Source organism: Elaeis guineensis, chromosome 1 (assembly GCF_000442705.2).
Source record: "Elaeis guineensis isolate ETL-2024a chromosome 1, EG11, whole genome shotgun sequence".
Classification (NCBI taxonomy): Eukaryota; Viridiplantae; Streptophyta; class Magnoliopsida; order Arecales; family Arecaceae; genus Elaeis; species Elaeis guineensis.
This window is the reverse complement of record NC_025993.2, coordinates 151101135-151111808: the sequence shown is the minus strand read 5'-3', so window position 1 is coordinate 151111808 and position 10674 is coordinate 151101135. Positions and strand designations below refer to the sequence as shown.

The 10674-nt window shown below is 35.1% G+C and overlaps 1 pseudogene; it reads left to right on the top strand.

Annotated features, from left to right (window-relative positions):
* Positions 1-6581: 6581 nt before the first annotated feature.
* Positions 6582-7858, top strand: LOC105061045 (probable phosphopantothenoylcysteine decarboxylase; annotated as a pseudogene).
* The last annotated feature ends 2816 nt before the right edge of the window (positions 7859-10674 follow it).

The window sequence follows — 10674 nt, the reverse complement described above, 5'->3', positions numbered from 1 at the left end:
TTTTGCATTTTTGATTCCACAAATCTAATGGTATGAGATGGACAATAGAATCTGTACCCTTTGGACTTTCAGCATATCCAACAAAATATCCACTTATAGTTCTTGGTCCAGTTTCTTCTCTTGCGAATTATAAATTCTTATTTCAGACGGACATCCCTATACGCGCATATGTCGCAAACTTGGTTTCTAACTTTTCAATAACTCAAATGGTGTTTTAGGAACAGCCTTGGTTGGAATCCGATTTAATATATATGCTGCCGTCTTAAGAGCTTCGGTCCACAAAGATCTAGGAAGCTTGGAGCTGCTAAGCATACTCCGCACCATATCCAATAATGTTTGATTTCTTCTTTCTGCAACACCATTCTGATCTGGAGATCCCGGCATGGTGTATTGAGCAACTATGCCATGCTCCTTAAGAAACCTCGCAAATGGATCAGGTGCTTGTCCATTCTCAGTGTATCTACCATAAAATTTACCTCATCTATCTGATCTCACGATCTTTATTTGCTTTCCGCATTGTTTCTCTACTTCTGCCTTAAAAATCTTAAAAGCATCTAATGCTTCATTCTTATTATGAAGTAAGTAGAGATATATGTATCGTGAATAATCGTCTATGAAAGAGATGAAATATTTTGACCACACGAGTCCATATCTGGACTACAAATATTTGTATGTATGATCTCTAATATTTTTGAACTCCTCTTAGCACCTTTCTTTAATATGTTAGTCTGCTTTCTCTTTATGCAGTCTACACATATTTCAAAATCAGCAAAATCCAAAGTACCAAGTACTCCTTCATTTATCAATCTTTTAATTCTGTCAAGAGATATATGTCCCAACCTTCAATGCCATAAATTAGGGGAATTTTCATCTATAACACTTCTTTTAATACCTACTTTATTTTGAACATGCAGTGCATTATAGGTGGAATTATCTTGCAAATCAATTCTGAAAAGACCATTAGACATTGTATCATTCCCAACAAGATTAGATTTGTAAAATATACTACATAACAAATCTTAAAAATTAAAGGAATATCCAAAGGGTACAAGCCTAGATACCGAAATTAAATTCCTAGAAAAGTTTGAAATATAAAAAGTTTTTTCTAAATACAAGATAAAACCAAAATTCAAAATAAGCTTGCACATCCCAACGGCCTCCACAGGTGAGCGTATTCTATTTCCCGTATAGATGTAGTGCTCATTGCCCACTGGCTTCCTGTGGTTTAGAAAGTCCTGCAAGGTATTTGAAATATGGATTGTAGAACCAGAATCAATCCACCAAATATTATGACAAACATCAGCCATATTAGATTCATAACAAACTAGAGATGTTGATTTACCTTTCTTATCCAGCCAAAGTTTGTACTTGAAACAATCTTTCTTCATGTGCCCTTTTTTTTACAGAAGAAGCATTTGGACTCTTTCTTAATGACAGCATGAATGGGTGCTTTACCCTTTCTCTTATGCTTGGCTTGAATCTTCTTTCTTCCTTGAGTGGCCAAATGTGCACTCTCACCCATCTCAGCAAGCAGCCTTGCTTCCTCTTGCACACACATGGTCAGGAGCTCATTGATTAACTATTTCTCTTATGTGTGTTGTAAGAGATTTTGAAGGCACTGTATTGCTGAGATAGGGAGTTTAGGATGAAATGCACAAGGAAGGATTCAGACATATCCACCTCTAACTTCTTAAGTTGGCCGGTATCCCTCATGTGCATGATATGCTCACGAACACCTTTGATTCCGATGAGCCTCATGGATGATAACCTCATCATGAGAGTGCTGGCAAGGGCCTTATCTGAAGACTCGAATTGCTTATCTATGGCCTTCAGCAAATCCTTTACATTGTCATGCTCTCCTATGGAACCACAAATACTAGCAGATATGTGCATCTTTATGAACATCATACTTAGACGATTGGATCGCTCCCATTGTTCATAAAGAGCAACTTCAATCGGAGTGCTAGTATCTGTAGGAGCATGTGGTTCCTCCTTCCTTATGGCGTAGTTAATGTCCATGCACCCCAATTCAAGGAGAATTCTCTCCCTCCATGTCTTATAGTTATCACGCTCAATTCGGGAATATCAATCTTATAATCAGAGTAAGTCACAGATGGTATAGCTGCAAATTGAATAAAACATGTCAACATAAAATGTAAATCAATACAATAAAAACTGCCTGTGGGCTAAGCTTTTATTTTAGGATTCATATTTAACTTTATTTGATGAAACTAATAAATTGTATAACTTTCTCAATCCTGTGGGCAAATTAAGAAATAAATTATTATTCATCCTGATTAATCATATGACTGTAATAAAAATTCTTATAGAATAAAATTTATTACATTAATTATGATTAACCACAATTTGATGTTATTTTTCTAGATGTGATCTAATAAAACTTAATGTATAATTTGATAAAATTAGAGATGCTGTGGCTAATTTCTAATTAATCAACTTGTAATAATCACAAAACATCAAATCAAATATAATATATATATTTATACATATTTATATGTGATTATAATAATCACACTGTTATATATTCAAGTTTATAGGAGCATAAGTAGAAATTTATATGACATTTCATTTATCAAATAAGTTACATAGACATGTTAGAACATATCACCAAAAAATATTTCAATTTATCAAATAGTCTCAAAATTGGCTACCACCATATTCAATGAAACTGTGACATGCCGAACATAAAGTCTTGCACATGTTACTTAAAATGGAGTGTGGTTGAAAAATGCAACCATCTATTAATGAAGAAAAGCAATACAGCAGTATTTTAAATATACTGAAACAGAGACCACATTCTATATGTAACTCAACAGTATTTTTAATATATTTTTTTTTAGTCCAAGCCGATATGGAATACAACTCAAATCAAGAGAGAGATAATCTAACCATGGCTCTAATACCAAAATGAAAGATCATTTGAACAATAAATGTAGCTATGGAATGAAATAAAATATATGGAACTCTCTTTTAACAACATCCAATGATGTAAAAGAGGTATAAAATACCGAAACATAATTGGATTATAAATACCTCCCATCATTGATAGCTGCAAATTGATATAGCTTGTGAAATACTGTTGCAATGTGTATCTTTTCTGCTTAATCCCAGTTACGTACCAAACGTCAGAACCTTAAATTATAAGAAAATAGCTTTATTTTGTATGGGAGTACTTCCAAGCTTTGAGATCTCTCACTAGATGGTGTGTGACCGGATGAAAATCTAAGCTTGGACCCTCCATTTATACTTGAAGAACCACGTCTCCATCAAACGTGATTAATGTTATGGGTGATGGCCAATAACAACTTGGAGCAGAAACGAACCACTTAAGCCAAACGTGGGTAACATGTGTAACTGCTCCGGATCGTGGATGATTCCACGTTTGAATTTCAACAAACGTGGGTAACATGGGTAACTGCTCCGGATCGTGGACGATTCCACGTTTGAATTCCAACATAATCATGATATCAAAAAAAAAAAAAACTGTAGATTTAGGTTACTTCCTCTAGGTGTAAAGCTATTTTACTTCATCCATGCAATCATTTCTTCCACTTGCACTCCAAGTCAAGGCTGCTAAGAAATAGTAGTCAAAATTACGGAAATATGGATTGGAATTGCATAGTTAGAAACAACTAATGTCATGGGAGTTGCGAGATATTTTAAAGAATCAACTGAAAGTTCGAGGTGATGATCTTTCTTGAAGGTGCTAGTTTGTTAATATCATAGATTGAAGAACAATGGTTTAAAGGAAAAAATCGGGGTCTGTTGGGTATTGCTTCTGTTTTCTGTTTTTGTTTTCAGAAACCCAATGGACTAGACTGAATAACATGCATGATGGACCCTTTGGTTTTTATGAAATTGGTTGTCAAATCCTTACGGCATTTGGAAGCAGAGGTTTTCTGCTTTCAAACAAGAGTGAAAAAAAAAAAAAAAAAGAAGCAAATAGTAGAAGAAGTGTTGTGCAAATGATGCTTTCAACTTCAATGTCCATGAGGTTTCTACTAATTTGTAGAGAAAACGAAAACAAAACAAAAGCACAAAAACAACGATGATATCAAACAGGGCTTTAGCTAACGAACAAGGTCATTTGGTAACCACTGAAATGTTATTTCTTAGGTTATAAGCACATGAAAGGCATATCAGTTGTCTTGTATATGTGGGAGGATATTACAAAATCCTAGTTGGAAACTGGTGTGCTATTCAATCAATGCTTCCTTTGCTTGAGGTGAGGTTTATGACAAGTACTTGCAAAGTGTTGCCATATATAATTAGTGCGCCATGTACTTACTGTTCATGGTGCCCTGGTGGATGATGTGTCTGTTTTGGCAGTTTGATTTTCTATGGCATAACTTTATATTACATTTTAATCCACCATTTTGCCCAGGAGAACAACTTGCATTTGAGGACTTTTTATTAGTCTGAAAATTGCAAGACTTATTTTGCTTTTAGCATATAACTAGCATTTAACGCATGCATGAACATGTAGGACATTACCGGCCATGCTGATACACTTTGTATGGCGAGAAGTATTTGAACTCTAAATTATGGAGGTTTTTTTTTTTAAATTTTTTGTGTGTTTTTTCTCCAGTTGCATTAGTACACTAACATGGCATGACCATGCCCTTCTTCCCCCCCTCCCATCACACCCAAACTAACGACCAAGAAAAAAGCCATGACCTTGCTTTTGCAACCAAAAAATATCTAGCTATAATGTGGCAGTCTAACATCAAAAATCCTTTCCTATTTAAATAGTTGAACTGACGTCCATAGATACACAAAATCATGTGTTACTGCAAGTTCGACTCCAGTGTCATTCTTAGTTCTAGAAGTCAGCACTTTTTTTATCTACCTATCCATTAAGCATAAACACATTCAACTTTCCAATATGAAGGTCTTTTTCTCCAATTGCTTCCCCTTGTCTCATCTGAGAACTGTCATCCATTTCTTCTGTGCTCAAGTCCTAGATGATGTGCATATTCTCAAATTACTTCAATATCTCCTCTTACATTGAATGTCCATTAGCTTATTCTCTTTAATTTGTTAATTATCATCTTTTGTTCCCATTGGTATTACCTTTTCTTTCCCTTGCTAGGCTAGCTTTATTGCTTGTCCTTGATCATTTTACTTGCTGTCTCCCTATTTTTTGCACTACCACGTTCCACATGGCAGCAGGAATTCGAATAGCATGCCTGGATTTCATATTTAAGAATCAAGAAATCAGAGAGAAATTCAAAGGAGATTTAGAGGGAAAAGATTATAACCTGAATAATGGAGCATAAGAAAAACAAAAATATTTTAATATTCTTAGATATATAGTTCTGTCTAATGTACATTATATTATAAATTAATAGTTTAGTGTTTCCATATGTAATAAAAATAGATGTTGCCAAAATTTGACACAGATTACCAAGTAAGAACAGGACAAACCCGCAAGTCACAAAGGCTTCCTAGCAGCAGTAATGGTATATAAAAGTGGATGAAGCCAAGCCATATGTTTTAATGTATAATTAATATCATTAAGATTATGTTGCATTTGTTTTCTGAATGGTTTCCTAGAATCTTACTAATCTTGTTCAAAATAGAATAAAATGTGTCAAATAGTTAATTGCGTGCCTTGTATTTGTCATGATTTGGTGACACTAAAACAATAATTAAGATATCGGGAGACCCTTAGAGATGCATTTGATTGCTAAGGATCATTTGTAACTATGGACGCATGGATAAGATGTTTAATTAGTTGCCATCTCCAGCATAATTTTTTCCCTCCACATACTTGATGAAGTGGGAGAAAGATTAACCATGTTGCAAGTTGTTCAATGTGTGAGTTATTTGACTAATGTTGCAAATTGGGGATCTGGCCATCCAACACCGACGGCCATTGACCAAGATTGTTAGAATATTGAATGTCACTTAAAAACGAAAGAAACAGATTAATTTGTCAGGGAACGCAATTTCCCAATTTTTTTTCTATATGCAAGAACTTCTTCAAAACTGATTACCATCCACCTCAACTTCTAGAAGATTTACTGATAATTGGACATTTCTACTGTATGATACTGTTTCTTTTATGTAACTTATCAGTACCAAATGATATGGGAATATAGCTTTCTAGATAGAAAAGTTCCTTCTGTAAGGAAGTTAACTGCATATCATCTTGAATCTTGTTTATTCTTCCCTATATTTGGCCATGCTGGATCAATTTTCGTCGTCTTATGGAACTAGATAGCTGTAATACAATGTGTATCCTTTTGTTTATGATGGTCTCATTTGATTATAATAATCCTATTTTAGTTAACTGATCCTAAAATCTACTTAGTCAGGTTGTTTTGCATAATTTTTTAAGCATTTATTATGAAATTTCAGTGAGGATATTGGCAGAATAGATGGTTCATTTACATGTTAGATCTAAAATGGTCTTTATACATCAGCTCAATCAAACAGATATACTTGCTATAGAATGTCTTAGTCTTTGGTTCTATTTTTTCTATTATTGGTTCTCATTGTTACTATGTTTCTCTACTGCAGTTAAAGGAAAAATTTATTACTGTGATTAGGACTTGATGGCTAACACAGAATCAGTATCAGAAAATATGATGCATGATGGTACGCAGTCTGCCAATCCGCGAATCCTCCTAGCTGCTTGTGGAAGTGTAGCTACCATTAAATTTTAGTCCTATGCCAAATTTTTTCTGAGGGTCAGATGTCAGAGCTGGGGCCACCAAGTGATCCTTAGTTTTTTTCAGATAAATTATCACTGCTGAGGGACGTGATCCTGTACGCTTATGATGAGGAATGGTCTAATTAGAGGAAGATAGGATATGGGTTGCTGCACATTGGGCTACAAACATGGGCATATATCATGGTAATTGCTTCATAATCAGCAAATACACTTGCAAACGTATATTTTTAAGATTGAATGAAACTAATAGTATTAAGCATATGGTCTCATCATAAGAAAATTATCTGCAAGGCAAGTTTGAATTGCTTAAGCACATGGGTCCATTTGCCTAAATAAAATTACAAATTATCAAGATGCATGGTCAATTTCTGTCATGCAGAATATCTTCTTCAACCAGTTGGGACTGATGTTATATATGTACCTTACCAGATTTCCTTGTTTACATTGCTTTACACAAATTTTATATAATCTTTGGTCCTGTCATTCAGATTGCAGGTTGATTGTGTGACAACCTTCTGACATGCATTGTTTTAAACAAGGGATCGCAGCAAACCTCTGTATGTTGCTCCTGTCATGAACACTTGCATGTCAAATAATCCCTTCACAAAATCTCATCTTGAGGCAATCAGTGAACTTGGCATGTCTTTAAGTCCACCCATCACTAAGATGTTGGCTTGTGGCGATCATGGAAATGGTACAACTGCTGAACCTTCTGAAATATATACTACTGTCAGTCTCTTCTACAAGCCACAACCAGCTAATAGATGTGGTTGATGTTTCCAGATTGTTGAAGTCATATAGGGCAATGACTTTGTTACAGGTTGCTATTTCAGCTTAACAGTTGCTTCGCAACATGGTAGTTGATGTCTCTGTTCAGTGGCAACATTTGCTGTTACCTTTTTCTGTTAATGTCAATATAATTACACCATGTTCCTTTTTTGTTTGCCGATACACTTTCCCTTGAATCTAAAATATCGATGTGTTTTTCTTCCAGTTCTTGTGCCAGCAGGTTGCCATGTGAATGGATCTGGTGATTATTTTGTTAATGAATTACCTGAGTCAGGTGGCATTTCAGATTTCATGGGCAAGCTTGAAGCAGAGGGCTGCAATATAAACAGGAACTACAACCAATCCATAAGTTTATGTAAGCAGATGTGATTCAAACTTTGAAGCTTAGGGCTTATCTCTATCATGCTGCAGTTCAATATTTGAAACTTGGGCTTGTGTGGTTGCTTGTGACTGAATATTTTGGGTAATTGGAACTTGATACAGCTGGCTATGTGGCAGTTTGTTTTCTAAATTCTAAGTTACATCTCACTGCTTTTTGAAAATTTGGCTGCAATAATCTGTACCTGAGAGCAATGAAAAACCAAAAAAGTAGTAGTGGTAGTGCTGAGTGATCAGTGGCTTGGTTACCTAAATCATATGACCGTTTTGTATATTTACAACTGATTCACAATATGATTTTATATGATACATTATATTTGGAAGATAAGAAAACCCTACTTTCCTCTGATAGATAAATTTGGGATCCATCTTTTTTATTATGAGATTTTGTGATGCTTGCTTATATAAAAATCTTACTAGAAGGTAATTAGATTGTGAATAAGCAGCAGAGTTTGGGATTTTATAATAGTGAAAATTTTTCTTGCATTAGGAGACAGACAAATGAGAGCTTGGTTGGTGCAAGAACCGGTTCAATTGGATCCAGTTCGAGTGAAGTAGGCAAGGCATGCCAACTTCACCGTATATCACACACACACACACACACACACACACACACACACACACACATACATACATACATACATATACACACACACACACACACACACACACACACATATATACACATACACATACACATACACATATATACACATATACATATATCATATACATACACATACACATACATACATACATACATACATACATACATACATATATATATGTATGTATGTATGTATGTATGTATGTATGTATATACACATATACATATATGTATATGTATACGTATATGCATATGCATATGCATATGCATATACATATATGCATATGCATATGCATATGCATATACATATATGCATATGCATATATCCATATACGTATATGCATATGCATATGCATATACGTATATGCATATGCATATACGTATATATATATATGCATATACATATATGTATATGTATATGTATGTGTGTGTGTATTACATATACATATACATACATACATACATACATACATACATACATACATACATATATATATATATAATATATACTCTATGGAGGGATATTATAGTATTGCTAACTCAGCTCTTTAGATAAGTTTGGTTGTGCCATATGTGCATCAAAAATGATGGATCACGCGGAGGGTTTCAAAGAAAGAGCGAGCCGCATGTGGCTACAAAACCCCATGCATCGTCTAAGCTTCCCTATTTGGCTGTTCAAGCCTTCCACCTAGTTGGGTTAAGGAGCTCTTGCTCCTTCGCCCACATCCTCCACGAAGACCGTGACGATGCCATCGTCGGACACCTCCAATGACCGCCTCTCCCTTCCTCTCCTCTAATCTTCGCCTTCTTCCGTCATTGGTTTCGGTGGTGGTTCTTTGCTCCGGGATCTAAGAACTCTCGCGCAAATTAATTACATCAGGTCACATGCGGAGGTGGTGCCGATGTCGGAAAGGTCCCAACTGAGGCGAGGGGGGTTGGTGGTGCCGGAGCCAGGGGAGGAGAGGGGGGTTAGTGGCACCGAAGCCAGAGGAGGGGAGGGGAGAGGGTTTGATGGTCGCATGGAGCTAGGTGCGGCGCGGACGGCAGCAGGGCGGGGCCGCAGTGGGGGTGGCATGGACAGCAGCGGTCTGGATCTCATGCGACGGGGGTGGGGGGAAGATGGCAGGAGGAAGGGATGGGACCATCGTCACGAGAGCAGGCGCTAGCATCGGAAAGCTCCCAAGTGAGGTAAGGGGGGTTGGTGGTGCCGGAGCCGGGGGAAGAGAGGGGGTTTGGTGGCGATAGAGTTGGGGGAGGGGAGGGGTTTTGGTGGTTGCGTGGAGCCAGGTGCGGCGCAGACAGTGGGTGCGGCGACGACGATGGGGCAGGCCCGCGGCGGGGGTGGCTCAGATAGCCACGACCTAGGCCTCACACAGTGGGGGTGGGAGGTGGGTGGGGAGGTGACGGAAGGAAGGGATGGTAAGGAGAAAAAAAAATATTTGGAGAGAGAGGAAAAAAAAATATTATTATTTTATTATTAATAATAATTTAAATATTATTATTTTTAAATAATATTAATTTTAAAATAATAATAATAATATTATTTTTTAAAAATAATATTTTTATTATTAATTTAAAAATACTATTTGTATAATAACATATTATTTTTATAAAATTTATTTCAAAAAATTAATAATAAAATATTATTAATAATAACATATTATTTAAATAATATTAATTTTAAAATAATAATAATAATATTTTTTGAAATATTATTTTAAAAAATAATTTTTTATTATTAATTTAAAAACTATTTGTATGATAACATATTATTTTTAAAAAATTTATTTCAAAAAATTATAATAAAATATTATTTTAAAAAATTTATTTTTAAAATAATAATAATATTTTATTTTAAATATTAATTTATTATTAATAATAATTCAAATAATAATAATAAATTATTATTAATAATAAATATTATTTTATTAATAATAAAATATTATCATTTGATAAATAATAAAAATTATTATAATAATAATAATAAAATATTATTATTTTATTAATAATAATATATAAAAAAATAATATGTAAGTAGAGAATCCATAGATTTTTCTATCTCCCTCGGCCTGGGGGGAGGATTGTGGTGGAGGCACCATGGGTGAGCAAGGGGTGGACGGCGAAACCGAGCCCACCCCCTTACTTGGAGGCTATTAAATGCAGAGATTTGGCTTTCAAATCGACAGAGTACCATGCTCTA